Genomic DNA, 15,944 nt, shown 5'->3' on the forward strand with positions numbered 1-15,944 from the left:
TCTGAAACAATAAAACCAGTTCTCGGAATAGCATCACTCCATCTTTTTCTCTCCTCTGGATTCTTCGGGAATTTATAAATTGATAATTTTGTTGCAGTCGAGTGATAGTTCAACTTGCAAAGAAGTACACAGCATTTTGAAGGCATTTTAATTATTAAAATATCTTCTCGTAAGTTTGACAATATTATTTCTTTACAATGTTAACGTCTTGAACCTTACAACGTTAAGGTCTTGAAGTTGAGCTATCTAATTTATAAACCAATTTTAAAAGATTTATAAAAAGCGCGAACACAAACTTTCGTTTAATGCTAAAAGATGAAAATGTAAACACAGTATTAGAAATCGGCCTTATATATAATCAGTTAAACAACTTTGTTACGCGATATCAAGGCCTTTTATTATAGAAGGCCGTGATGTAGACCATTCGTTAACTTTGTATAACTCTTTATTAAACACTGTAAAAAGCGTTTTAATATTGCTACGTGAATAAAACAGGTTGGAGTCACCCGCAAATAAAATAAAATTTAATAAGTTTGATGAAAAAGATCAATCATTTATATAAAGTGAAAATAATAGCAGTTCTAAGATTGAGCCTTGAGGAACTCCGTATGTAAATATATTTTTGGACGTTTTCCCTGTTTTATATTGTACAAACTGTTTTCTGTGTGGTAAATATTCTTTGAACCAGAGTAAGTTATTGTTTTTTATTCCATAATGTTTAAGTCTTTTAAGAAGAATGACATGGTTGACGGTGTCAAAGGCTTTAAACAGATCAACAAAGACTCCTAATATCAAACAATCATCATTGAAGACATTTGTTACAATTTAAAAAGCTTTATGTCAATTTGGTCTGTAGATAAACGTTATATCAACTTATAATAAAGCATTGCATCGGTCAACATTGTTTTGGGAGTTTTTTCAACATGTTAAATCAAAGGTTCCAGCTATTATATAATTTTAAATGTTTCAATTCTTTTTATGCCATTAATTCTAAATAATTATATATATTTATCATTATATATATTTATTATCTATATATATATTGTATATTTTATATATATATATTATGTATATTATACATTTTAATATATATATATATATATATATATATATATATATATATATATATATATATATATATATATATATATATATATATATATATAAATTATGTGAGTGTATTCTACAAATAAAGTGCTCAATGTTCTTAAAGAACAGAGCAATAATAAATTAGTAAAAACACTTATCTAACTTTTATCTTCCACAGCATGTTTCGCCATCAGTAGGCTCATCAGGAAGATGTTGGCTAAACATGCTGTAAAAGATAAAAGTTAGATAAGTGTTTTTAATAATTTATATATATATATATATATATATATATATATATATATATATATATATATATATATGTATATATATATATATATATATATATATATATATATATACATACATATATATATATATATATATATATATATATATATATATATTCATACATATATATATTCATATATAAATATATATATATATATATATATATATATATATATATATATATATATATATATATATATATCTTCCAAAGCATGTTTCGCCATCAGTAGGCTCATCAGGAAGATGATGGCGAAACATGCTGTAGAAGATAAAAGTTAGATAAGTGTTTTTAATAACTTATATATATATATATATATATATATATATATATATATATATATATATATATATATATATATATATATATATATACATATATATACATATATATATATATATATATATATATATATATATATATATATATATATATATATATATATATATGTATATATATATATATATGTATACATATATATATATATATATATATATATATATATATATATATTATATATATATATATATATATATATATATATATCAACAGTCACATAGCCAAAAGCTCTATCAAAAGACAACTTTCACAAGGAGGAAGCTTTCAGAGGAGTATACACTCGAGAAGATCAAACATCAGTAGGGTAAGAAGCTTTCAACAAACTATATAATAAAAATAAGCGATACAATGAATATTTTATTGCTTTTAATGGACACCAAAATGAGCTCTATCGATCATACACACACGGACAGGATCCGTCAATGACACTTCTCAATGAGCCAATAACAAGAGGTGTGTTTGGATCAACAAAAATCTACTAAAAAAAATCAACTAATGAGCAAATAATTATCGTTCGTTAAACAAAGCTAAACGAGACGAATTTATGGAAGAACAGATAATGAGAAAATAAAGACAAAATAACATCTCATTTTAATCACTGAGAATTTGTTTGATAATATGTCACACTCGACTACTTGGCTAACAACTCTATAACAAAAACCGTGGAAGCAGATGTAGCGGTGCAGCAATCTACATAAAAGACGATATCCCATCAAATGAAACAAAAAGTAAATCAAATTAATTCAAAAATATTAAACAAGTTTGGTGAGTGATAACGGTAGCCGATGAATCTACTTTAGTTGTTATGCGGTTATATATACGTTACTATGCGGTTAATATACCAACCGTATAATAACGATAAAAATTCATCAAACTGTTTGTTTTAGCAAGACAGAACTTTTCAAAATTGCTTACTCATAAGCTCATTGCTACAAACACTACTCGTGTTAAAGAAGAACACAAAAGGTTAGTCTGGAGCTGGGGAAACTATCACGCAGTATTAACACAAAATACATTATACAACTGGTTGACAAACTTCCACTGTTTTTTAGCAAACGACAACTATAAATTTAATAAAATCACAACATAGAATTCTTCAAAGACGTGGTTGTACAACTAACCTACCGGAGGCATGCGACATTTTAACAAATGCACTATTTTATAATTATGCAATAGCAAATTAGCATAGATAGATGTCACAGGAGGAGTTTCACAAGGTTTAGTTTTAGGTCCACTTGTGTTTCTCATCTATATAAACAACTTTTAAGACAACATGGCACATCATGTAATGATCTATGCAAATGGTATTAAGATTTTATTTTTCATTTGACAACAGAGACCATGTCGTAAAATGATCTAAGAAGTGGCTCATTTTTTTCAACTTCAAAAAATGCAAAGTCATGCACGCTCAAAAAAATCAGCTTGCTCAAACTACTCAATGCTTGACATGGACGGCTATCAAATAGAACTTGGAAAAGCAACTTTGGAGTGTAACTTAGGGGTCCTAACATCTAGCGATTTTAAGTTCAAGCGTTAAGTAGAAGTTGCAACAACTAGAGCCAAACCAGAAACAGGGTCTAGTACAAGTCATCGTACTCACGTACTGGGCTAGTGGCGGATCCAGCATTTTTTGATCTTTAAGATAGCTAACTTCCAGACATGGAAAATTGAGCTTCTGGTTAAAGCTCAATTTTCTCTGTAAAAAAGTTTTCTAGTTCAAAAACCAATTATTTATCAAAACACTTAAAAGCATTTGATAGCAAGCAACAAAGGTAAATAAGTGAGATTAAACACAAAAAATATGAGGATAGACTAGCAAATCATGGTCTCACCACTCTAGAAGAGCTGCGAAAATTATTTTTATTCTAAAAAAGGTTTTTATGGATACAAAATATTAAGTAACTCATTTGCATCAGCATTGTTTTTTATTATGTATGAATGCGTCAAAAACCACATTTTCTCATGTTTCATTGACAATTTTATGGAAAAATCAAGCGTTTCTTCTTGAAGTGTTTTATTTAGGGGACCCAAGATATTAAAAATTTCCTTGAAAAGACATAAAGTCACAATTATTTCATATGACTGAAATCGGGATAAAAGACCTTGTGCTTCACTTCAAATATTTATTTTAAATTCTATGTCATTTGAAATTTGTTCAAGGCAATTGTTTACTGCAGGGTATAGTATCAGCAGTCGGTCTGTAGCATTTTGTAAGGCACTGAAACAAACACTGTGGGTAGCAGCCAGTTCAAGAGACTGATAGAAAAGTATAGAAAAGTCTTCAACTTCTCACATCACCAGGCTTGTTTTCTGTTCCAAAAAGGTGAACAGAAGATTTTGCACTAGCTTTCATATCCAGATCCCTGAGATCCACAATAAATATTTATTGCCATGTGAGAACACTGCTTCAAATATGTTGCAACTCCTTTGTTTATTCCTTGCATATTGCTCCACCATCAACAGACATACCCACACGCTTTTGAATATCTACGTTGTTTGATTTGAGTTCATCTTTGATTTTTCCATTTTTTCCTTGACCAGTAGTTGTTCCAGATTCAAACATTGAAATCAGGTGTTTCTTTACAACAGTCTCTTATGCAGCAAGCGTAACATAATGTATTACAACAGAAGTTTGCTCACAGAGTGTAATATCAGTGATGCAATATGCTCCTTTATCTGCTACAATTATGACGTTTTGATTATTGTCTGTTTCTTGTACAGATGATTGGTCACTAATCTCTGTTATTGGCTCTGTTTCAATAACAGGCTTACTTGTGATATTCACAATGGACTTTTATGTTAATTCTACATTTTCTGTTGCTGTAAAGGATGTCCCAGCTTTTCTCTGTGTTTGTGGCACTTGCGCCGACGCGAGACCTGCCGTTAACTTTAATTGTTTTGGATTATTACCAGCTGCTTTCAATTCATGTTATTATTTTTGAGCTTTTTTCACCTGAAACATAAATAAATATAAAATTAAAAATATGTCTTATGATAGAAACCAGGGCATTGGTTTCTTTCGTTTGAGTTATAACTACTATCAGTCCATGGAATCTATAAATAGTACAACTATTTATAAATTCCATGGACCGATAAGAAGTGGACTGGAGCATATTGAGTAGTAGTGATTGAAAGTAATTATAAAAATTCACTAAACACACAATTTTTTTTATTAACCATATTTATCAATGCAAAGCAAATGAATTCATGCATTTTATATATTTATTGCTTTGAACTTTTCAATAACAATTTTCTCTTTTTCCTGTTGATGGGATGGTTAATTTCATCAGATAAAGAGGAGACTTCGTTTAATCGTTCGTCACTAAAATGCTTGTTTTCGTTTAGTAATTCTTTTCGTTTAGTAATACGTCTGCCTCTACCTTCTCTTCGTTTTTTTAGCCGAGATGCTCGTTGTTTAGCTGATTCATTTGCTCTAGCTCGAAATTTCCGTTCTCTTTCTCGAGCAAGACAGGCTCATCAATCAACTTCAGTTTCCAGTTTTCTTTTTTATATTTAACCTTCTTCTTTATATTTCTACGTTGATAAGATATTTCTTTTTTTACTTATTTACTTGAAAAACTTTAAATTTTATTTTATTTATAAGTAAAGTATTAAATCATTACTTACATTTTTACAGTATAAAATCTATCAGTTTCAGGTCAACGATATTTTTTGTTATTATTATTCAACAGCGATTTTATTTATTTACGCTAAACAAAGTTTTTTTATTTTTTTTTGTTTTAATTACTTTTCTTACTGGTTTTTTTTATTTACGCTAAACTAAAATTTAGCGTATTTCTTTTATTATTACCGCTGACATTGTGTTTGTTTTGCGCGAACAGCAAGCAAACAAACAAACCGATGTAAAAGCAAGTTAAATAAATTGTCGTAAAAAATGCCTTGATAGAAACTTTTAAAACTAAAAAAATTTTTTTAATTTTGAGGATTGGGGCCCAATTACTTTTTGGGGGCAGAAACTTTTTCCTGAGCCAGAATCAGGGTCTAGCAATTGAAAGCTTAGAGATAATACTATGAAACTTAAAAATTATCGATAAATAAAAAATATCGATGAGAATAATACAAAAAGTATTTCATCAACTTATTGCTCTCACGTTTGGGACAGGTGTAGCAAAAATTTTGAGGCTTTTTTGTTCCCAGCCTCCAAAATTATAAAAGTTTATTTGAAAAAACTAAAAAACGATCAAAAGTAAATTACTATGCTAAACTGCTTGAAAAAAACAAAGGAAACCCTCAAAAAACATGGAGTGTTATTAGGGACTTAATTGGGAAAGATAAAATTGAAAAAAATAACTTACCGCAAAAACTTATTATTGAGGGAAAAATGATTTATCATAAAGAAGTTATTATTGAGAAATTAAACAATTTTTTCTTGATGTTGGCCCAAACCTAGCAGCGAAAATTCCAGTTGGTCAAAAAAAATTTGATTCATATCTTGCAACAACTGATTTAATTATGGAAGAACCGATTTTAACCAAAAGTGAACTACATACTGCTTTTAATAGTCTGAAAAAAATAAAAGTGCAGGTATAGATCAAATTAATGTTAATGTAATTAAATCTGTTTTTGATATTATCGAACCCTCATTGTTCCATATTTTTAATCTCTCCCTTAAATCAGGATATATTCCAGATAAACTAAAAATTGCAAAAATAACACCTATTTTCAAATCTGGCGATGAGACCAATATTTCAAACTACAGACTAATCTCAGTCTTACCCTGCTTTTCTAAACTAATTGAACGCATTATGTACAACAGACTTTATAAATATCTATCTGAAAATAAGATTTTATATAAAAATCAATACGGTTTTAAAAAAAATCATTCTACTAACCATGCAATAATTGAATTAGTTAAGCATATATCAAATGGATTTAATAGTGATTGCTATACAATAGGGTTTTGGTTTATCCAAAGCTTTCGACACAGTAAATCATAAAATTCTTTTGAAAAAATTAGAAAACTATGGTGCTAAAAATCAAAGTTTACTTTGGTTTAAATCATACTTAACTAACAGAAAGCAATTTGTACTTAAAGAAACAAAAGACTCAAAAAACAACTTAATAACTTGTGGAGTACCCCAAGGTTCTATTTTGGGACCATATTGTTCTTACTTTATATAAATGACTTATATTTATCATCAAAAGTATTAAATACTATCTTATTTGCAGACGAGTGGTTTATAAGTAACCGACTATCATTAAATGTAGAGAAAACAAAATTTATCCTATTCCATAAACGTAGTAAAGCCGAGAATATTCCTCTTAAACTACCCAATCTTTTAATCAATAATAAAATAATTAAAAGGGAATTGACTACAAACTTTCTGGGAGTGCTCTTAGATGAAAAATTGTCATGGAAATTTCATATTAAATATATTGAAGGTAAGATCTCAAAAAATATTGCCATGTTATACCGAACAAAACCTTTTCTTAATAACAAGTCTTTAAAAAATTTATATTTTTCGTTTATACACAGTTATCTTTCATACTGTAACATTTCCTGGGGTAGCACTAATCACACTAAACTCAAAAAAATTTATAGTAAACAAAAACATGCTTGCAGGATAGTATTTGGGGCAAATAGAAAAACACAATGCGAACCTCTCTTACGTCAGCTTGGAGCTTTAGATATTTATAAGCTTAATATTCATCAAGTAATGTTATTTATGTTTAAAGCAAAACTTGGGTTTTCTTTAGTAACATTTCAATCCTACTTTAATGAAATCTCCCATAAATATCCAACCAAATTTTCAGTGAATAACTTTGTGGTTCCCATAAACTTTCTTAAATTAAGTTCGTACCAAATTCAATATCGGGGACCTTTAGTTTGGAAAAAATTTCTTCCAATCTTTAGTAAAAAACAAAACTTCGTTTTAAACTGCACTTTGCAAAGTTTTAAGGATGATTCAAAACGGTATTTACTGAACATGGAATTCGATATATTAGATTTCAAATACCTTTTTTGAAAACAATTTAAAGGTTTGGACTGAATCGCTTGAAAATAAATTAAATCTTTATCACTTTCTTTAGCTTTTATTAAAATGGTTTCTAACCATTAGTAAAAAAGATAACGAAAATAAAATTGTCTTTTTCGTTCATATTTTTGATGATATTAAATAATCAGCCCAAATACTTATGTTTACATATATTGCTTTTTTTTTTTTAATTAAATAACGCATTTTTTTTTTGTGTTTTTATAACTTTCATGATTTTCTGTCGTTTTTACTTTTTTATTTTTAAAATTATTCTGCTCGAAGATTGTTAGCAACAAGTTATTTTATTGCTGAAGTATTTGATTTGTTTTTGTATTTATACTGTCTTTTTGTCTTTTATCATTTATTGTGCATGTAAATTTTTGTGTAGCGGGGCTCGGTGATAAGACAACCTGTCTTCTTCTTGCTCCGGCCAGGATTTTTCTTTTATTGTAATTTCTTTTTTGTAATATTTATCAACGGCAAAATAAATAAATAATAAAAAAAAAAATAAAAAAAATATATATATATATACATATACATCATTAAAGACTCATCAGAAATGATTACTTATCATATATATATATATATATATATATATATATATATATATATATATATATATATATATATATATATATATATCTGATGAGTAATCATTTATGATGAGTCTTTAATGATAAGACACAGTGTTAAATGAAAAAAAAGTTCCTAAAAACTATTTCGGGTCCCCTAAAATTGTGGGTCCCGGGGCTATAGCCCCCTTAAACCCCTTCTCCCCTCTTAATCCATATATACATATATATATATATATATATATATATATATATATATATATATATATATATATATATACATATAAATATATATATATATATATATACATATATATATATATATATACATATATATATATATTTATATATATATATATATATATATATATAAATATAAATATATATGTATATATATATATATAAATATATATATATATATATATATATATATATATATATATATATATATATATATCCCAGTGGAGATGCGTTGTCTGGGCAACGTCCATCGACGTCTGGATCTCAGTAACTGCCCACAGGGATATATGAAGAAAATTATCAAGTTATAAAAAAGTTAATTGATAAATATGGTTAATACATTGATAAATATGGTTAATAGATGTTTAATAAATAAAATTGTGCGGCCGTGGCGCAGTGTTAGAACGCTTGCTTTATAAGAAGAAGATCAAGGTTCGAAACGAGCTCTGGCCAAATTTTCGAGTCACGCTAAGGAAGAAGGCGTGAACTTCCTGGTTAAATGCACTTCCGCGGTGCTCCGTGACAAGACTGTAAGGACTTCTTGGGGCACCTAAAAAAAAATTAAAAAAAAAAAAAGTTGTTATAGTTTGTTTTTTATATAACTCGTGGCACAGGTGATAAATCAGTTAGGGTATGTACACTCACATTCTATCAATAATAAAAAAAAATTAAAAAAAAAAAAGGAAAAAGAAAGAAAAAAAAGGGGAAAAAGAAAAGATTAATAAAAAAAATAAACTAATTATATACTAAATCAATAAAAAATTAATTAATTACGTTTTTAATAATAAACTGTTTAGTCAATAAAGTATAGTAAATAATTGACAATTTATAACGTCATGATTATAACGTCTTGATTATAAGCAATTTTTTACGATTGAGACATATTTAAGCGATGTTATATATATATTTATTTGCCATTTATGCGCACACGTTTTTTTGCTATCTTTGGCAATTTAAATTCGATTTTAAATTGCACAAAAATTGCAATTTTCCATCAACAATAAATAATATAAAATCAACTTTTAATTTAGAGTCATTTGAAAATGGGAGCAACATATTCGTTTATGGAAGCTGAAAAATCAACTTGGCTCAATCATTCAATCAAATTTGACAACAGTGTCAGACAAGCAAATTTGAATAATCTAGATTATATAAAAAATGATGTTGAAATATGCATGGCATACACATCTAGCCGTTGGGGTAACGTAGATTATCAGCATTGGTTTATAACCGATGGAACTTATTTTATCGAGTTTGGATCTCCCTCTCTCGACATATATAATGCCAGAGTTACAATAAATACTAGTGTGCGTAACTATACAAAAAGTAACTCAACTCTAATGAATGAACAGATTCGAGAAAGAATTGGTCACGTGTTAGGCATGTGTAACTATTCATTGGCTCTTAGAAATTGTGAGCATGTAGCAAATTACATATTAAGAAACAGATGGATAAGCGTTCAAATGGATGAAAATCAGGGCTTGTTATTTGATATTTTCAAAGATTATCTCTTGGGTGAGCATAAAAAGTTAGTTAACACATTTCCTTCAAGTATAAGACCACATGTATTTAATGAGTACGAAAAAAGAATAATTTACTCATTTTTAAATGATCACTTTAAGGCCACAAGATTCGACTATTATCTTGACAGTGCTGAAGATACTTACAATATACTTGTGGTAGGACCAACAGGAGCGGGGAAGTCGCATCTGATTAACGTCTTCTTTAATCAACCTATATGCGATTCAGATGTTAACTTAAGAAGTGTAACACGAGAAATATATTTTGTAAGAGGGCGTGGTGAGGTTTATGATAGACAATATAAACAATTTGTAACAAAAGATGTTGTAGTTGCAGATACTGTTGGCCTTTGCGATACCGAGTGGAATGATTTGCAAATCATAAATATGATCAAAGGTAGAATTAGTGCAAACTGCAGATATATTGATGCCGTTTTTATAGTTTTTCGTGCCGATCGTCTAATAAAGCAGTACGTTGATAATATTAAGAAGATTCTTGGATGGCTAGATTATTACAAGAAAAAAAACATAAGATTTTTGTTTGTCGGAACTCATGCTGACTTTCTTTCACAAGAAAAAAAGGCAGAACTAAGCAAGCAATTTAAAGAAATTTTTTCTATAGAATCAGACACCGCAAGACATTTTAATGGGGATGAAAATATTAAATTTGATTCATTAATATTTACAGGTTTTCCACCTGAGGATGAATTACATCCAAAAACAAAAGAAAGGGTTATCGAAAGCCTTGAGAGACTTACATTAATCCGTAAACTGCCTGGAGCTGGTGAAAGAATAAAAATACCGCAGAGTTTATGCACAATTTTATAAAACTATTATCTGCAATCATTGTTTTAATCAATTAACTCAAAACTAAAATGGACTATAAAGAATAAACAGCCAGCCATTAGTTACTTTTAAAAAAATTTCCAGGACTCAAATAATATATAGATAGAAATAAACAGCCAGTCATTAGTCACTTAGTAAAACATTTCCAGGATTCGAATAATGCATGGGATAAGAATTTTATTTCTGCTCTACAAAGTGTCTCAACGAGTGAAAGACAGCAACCAAGAAAGCACAGGTTGTTTTTAAAACGTTTAAAAAACTTATTAAAATGGGTTTTAACGTTTCTTAAACGTTTTAAAAACGAACTGTGCTTACTTGAAAAACTTTTTTAAAAAGAAATAATTAAAAGATTGAAACTCGTTGTTTATTGTTTGCTTAAACATAGAACACACATTTATTATTTATTAAGTTACATAGATTGGCAGAAGACAACGTAGCATATCGTGAAGTTAGAGTTGTTTGGTTCTATCTCCCATTTTTCATGTTAAGAAAAATTAATTTTCGGTTTTTATATATTTTATTATTTTAAGTTCATAGTTATATAATTTTAATATATTAACATTAATTTTATTTTTTATATGACTTTTAAAATTGTTTGTTTTTGTAAACTTCAACTTTTTTTAATAAAGTTGGAATTAACAATAAATTTTAACAAACTGTATAAATAGTAATTTAAGATTAATTATAAAACATAAATAACAAAAAGAAGTCTCCCTCCCTCTGTTCCAAAATACTGTTCCGATTTCACGTTTTTTTTTGTTCCAAAATACTATTCTGACTTGATTTTATAGATAATTTTGTTGAGAAAAAAAATCAAATATCTTTAATAAAATGACTTATTTAGAAAATAAAAAATTATTTGAAAATGTATACCAAGGGCCACGACGACAGGAGTATTAAGGGAGCCTTGTGTTCCTCTAGATTTTTGCAAAAAGATCTATTTTTTTTACAAACTAGGTTTTTTGCCGTACTTTATTTATTAGTTTAGGTTTTTTTGGAGCAGCATATCCAGCAAGCAGTATATGCAGCAAGCAGTATATGCAGCCAACAGTATATGCACATAGCGAATAATAATCTAGGGTATCTATCTTATTTTTGTATATGTCTTTGTCTACGCATGCTTATATATAATAATATAATAAAAAATCAAAAATCCAAATTATTTTTTGATGTCTCTCTCTCTTTTTTATTCATTTAAAAATATTCAAAACGGATTTGAAATCATTTTAAACCAATATGTTGTCTGTTTCTAAGTTTATTGTTATTGCGGTAAATGCAATAAGAGCGCAAGCAATTAAACTCCTGATTTTTTGTAATAGATTTAAAAACAAATAGTCATCAATTAAGCATGAAGTATTTAAACTAAATGACATCATTTAAACTTATTTAAACTAAAAAAACATCCATTAAGCATGAAGTATTTAAACTAAATAAAAAAACCCACTATTAAATAATTTTATACCAAATAAGAATTTAATACAAAATAAGAATTTAATACAAAATAAGAATTTAATACAAAATAAGAATTTAATACAAAATAAGAATTTTTCAAAGCTAACACTATATATAATTTTTTTTCCACTAAAAATGTTAAAATGTTAATAAATTTATAAGTATATAATTCATTTTTAACAAATCAGAACAGTATTTCGGAACAAAACATTTCATAAAAAAGGCATCCTTTTTAGAAATTAATGGTGTGGTGGTAAAAAATAATATTATTGCCATGAGTTATTGATAATATTATAGAAAAGGATCTAAATTTTATATGAAAAATATTTTAAATTAAAAACATAATTTATTTTCGATAATTTTTTACAGTAAATGCAAATCGGAACAGTATTTTTGAACAGAGGGAGAATATTTTATCAATGCAAAATATAAAATATTTAAGTAATCAAAAACTAAAAATTAAATTCTCTTAACATTACAAAATGGAAGAAGAACCCTATTACTTTAACGTCGCGCTGTGTTGTTTGTAATAACACAGGTCAACAAAAAAATTTTTTTTTCTGGTTCCGAGCAAACAATTTATTTTTTGTATAGCATTTCTCATTTTGATTTCAAATATGCAACTCATTTTTTACCATCACGTCAAACTTGGCCTACTGTTATTATACGGCTCATGCTTTTATAGTCATTTAATATGTAATGTATTCTGAACTGATTAATATGTGAATGTATTCTGACTGATTACCTGTTACATTATATTCCATAAGAGAGTGGAATAATAAAAAAGACACACAGACAGTTTATTTTTATTACTGTATATAGTCGAACTGCTTTTTTATGCAATGTTATTTAAGTGGAGATAATTCCAATAATAAATGTAAGTGAACTTTATATTTAAAAATAACTGTCACATTTTTTTGATTCGTTTTAGTAATAAAATTGTTAATAAATGTGTTGTTACAAACTGTAAAACTGGTTAGTCTAATGGTCCAAAAAAGTCAACATTTCATTTTCCTGAAGAATTTGATTTGTGAGAACGATGGATTACTTTGTTAATATAAAAAATTGGGTTCCATCAAAATATTCACCTATTTGTGTGAATCATTTTGATGACAAATTTATTAAATACGAAAAAGTTTCACCTTGAAATGGAATCTTCTTCCAGTTACAACTATTCAAACCGATGAAATAAGTGGATTGTTAACTCTAAGGGTTCCAAAGTTGCCCCGAAAAGAACCAACTTTGAGATATTTAGGAAAAGATGAGTTTGAAGATTTTCAAAGTGTTGATAAAATAATTAATCTTGATTCTTTAACAGAACAACATTCTCCGCCAGGCTTTACATTAAAAAAAATTCATGATGGTGTTGTTTATTATAAACTATGTTTTGATGAAAAATCAGGCATATCAACTGTTTTTGAGTCAATAACTGTAAATAAAGATCTTTATGTTTCATTGTCATATAAAGGCTATCATATTTCTTTACCTGAATGGTTTCGTAGTGGTCATAATTGCAAATTAACAAACTGTAGTATGTTAGAAAATTTTCCTGTCTATATTAGAATCAAAGCCAATGGTATGAATTCAATTTTGACAGAGTTAAATGAAATTAGATACTATTCTCCTCAAGGCAGACCTCCATATTCTGCATCCATTATACGTTATGCACTAATTTTACGTCACACAGCACAGTCTTATAAGTTATTGTTAGAACAACTACCTTAAAATATAAATGATATAAATGCGTATGAAGCTATAACAGTTTTGTAACAAAAACATTGTGTATCAAGTGATTGTGTGCTTCTTGTGGATGAAATGTATCTGCAAAAAGCAGGCCAATATCAAAGTGGGAACTATTATATTAGTGAAGAAAATATATATTGGAGTTTTAAAAACATATCTATTGTATGATATAATCCATTTAATAAAAAATGTTAGAAATAACTTGATGAATGGAAAAAAATTTGTTTTTCCTTCTTTTTCGTTGGATATCTTCAGAGACAAAGTTGAAGCTCCAGCTGGTTTTATTACTTGGGATTTATTTCATAAAGTTTATGAAAAAGACCTTGCATTAGCGATTCATGATGAAACAACTACAGCTGCGATACTAAGTTATTTTCCTGAAAGAAATGATGCAGCACAATTTTTATCTTTGTTTCATAAGTTATTTATCACACTTAATTCAAAGAAGATGTTTAATACATCCAATCAGCTCAGCAATGCTGCAGTAAAAGGAGATAAAAAATCCACATTTTATAGAGAAATTGCAAGTTGGATTGAAATTTGGTCGACATGTGAATATCTTACTTTAACCAAACACACTTCTCATGCTCTAATCACAACATTACGTGCAACTGTATCTCTTATTGATGATTTGCTTGAAGAAAGCTATACATTTGTTCTTACTTCCAGGTTACAAAGTGATCCTTTAGATCTACGCTTTAGAAAGTATAGACAAATGAGTGGTGGTCGATTTCTTGTAAGTCTTTTAGAAGTTCGCAACAGTGAAAAGATTTTGGCAGTAAGATGTCTTCTAAAGGAAGATATTAATTTCTGCGATGAAAATATTTATCAAACATTTAAATACTCTGCTTTAGAAAACATTATGCAAGATATTGCATTGTTGTCTTCCGAGATATTAGAGTGTCAGCTTTTTGAAGAAAGCATGGAAGTTGCTGTTATTATACCAGGCTACATCGCTAAAAAATTTAAAAAACATTAAATGTCTATCTTGGGGTCAAAAAATGGTTTCTACAGACTAAGATGTTCTTAATAACGAATATCTGAAAATATTATCCAGAGGTGGACTTATATATCCTAGTCAATCCTTGTCTGATTTTGTTTGTCATCTTTTTAGTATTCTAGATATTATTTCTCCTATTCTAATCAAACATCGCAGTTATTCTTTGTTAATCAAAAGTTTTGCAGAACAAATTTTTAAGATTTATTATAGCAGAGTTGATTTTACATGCGAGAATCACCAAGAATGGGGAGTTAAATATGGATCTCGAATTGCCATTAATAATTTTTATAATAATTTACAAAAAGAAACTACAGATTCTGTAAAAAAAGATCAGGTAAAAGAGTTTAAAAAAAGACAAAGAACTGACAGCTAGTGCTAATAAAAGATTTTTTCTCAAATCCTTAATACATATAAAATTACAAACCTTTGTTTTTATTTCCTGATAAGAGTTGTAAGTAGTCTTTGCAATATGTAAGTTTGTTTTAGTAGCATTTTGATACATAGCTATTTGAGAGGCTATTTCAGTATTTCATATGCTATTGGAATATACTGAAACAGGGAATCAGTTAGCCAAAAATATTGTATAGCACAATGTAATTACATAATGATAATCTCAGGTATTCCTCGACCATTTTAATAAAATAAACATTTGCCGTAAAAAAACTGGCCTCATAATTTTTTACGGAAAATGCAACAAATCAGGCCGTATAATAACAGTAGGCCATGCGTCAAGTTGTAAAGATATTTAGGTTCGAATCTTTAGTATTTGGGGTAGAGTCCCTAATATTGTCGAAAAAAAAGTTATTCAAAAGTATGTCAACCTGGGTCTCAAAAGAAGCGTATTTTCATAGAAATTTTAAA

The 15,944-nt window shown here is 27.9% G+C and overlaps 1 protein-coding gene and 1 long non-coding RNA gene across 2 annotated transcripts in view; one reads left to right on the forward strand and one right to left on the reverse strand.

The window, feature by feature from the left end:
- LOC101237110 (monocarboxylate transporter 10) overlaps positions 1 to 11,244 on the forward strand; it is a 24,821-nt gene extending 13,577 nt beyond the window's left edge. Inside the window, exon 5 of the mRNA XM_065787703.1 lies at positions 9,554 to 11,244. The gene's annotated coding sequence lies outside the window, so the exon portion shown is untranslated. The remainder of the gene's footprint in view (positions 1 to 9,553) is intronic.
- LOC136075216 (uncharacterized) lies at positions 8,828 to 15,743 on the reverse strand. The gene is made up of 2 exons (XR_010635749.1): positions 15,508 to 15,743; positions 8,828 to 9,072 (listed from the first exon to the last, which is right to left on the reverse strand). It is a non-coding gene; the product is annotated as an uncharacterized LOC136075216 (long non-coding RNA).
- Between the last annotated feature and the right edge of the window lie 201 nt (positions 15,744 to 15,944).

The sequence above is a fragment of the Hydra vulgaris genome, chromosome 01, assembly GCF_038396675.1.
Source record: "Hydra vulgaris chromosome 01, alternate assembly HydraT2T_AEP".
In the NCBI taxonomy this organism is placed as follows: Eukaryota; Metazoa; Cnidaria; class Hydrozoa; order Anthoathecata; family Hydridae; genus Hydra; species Hydra vulgaris.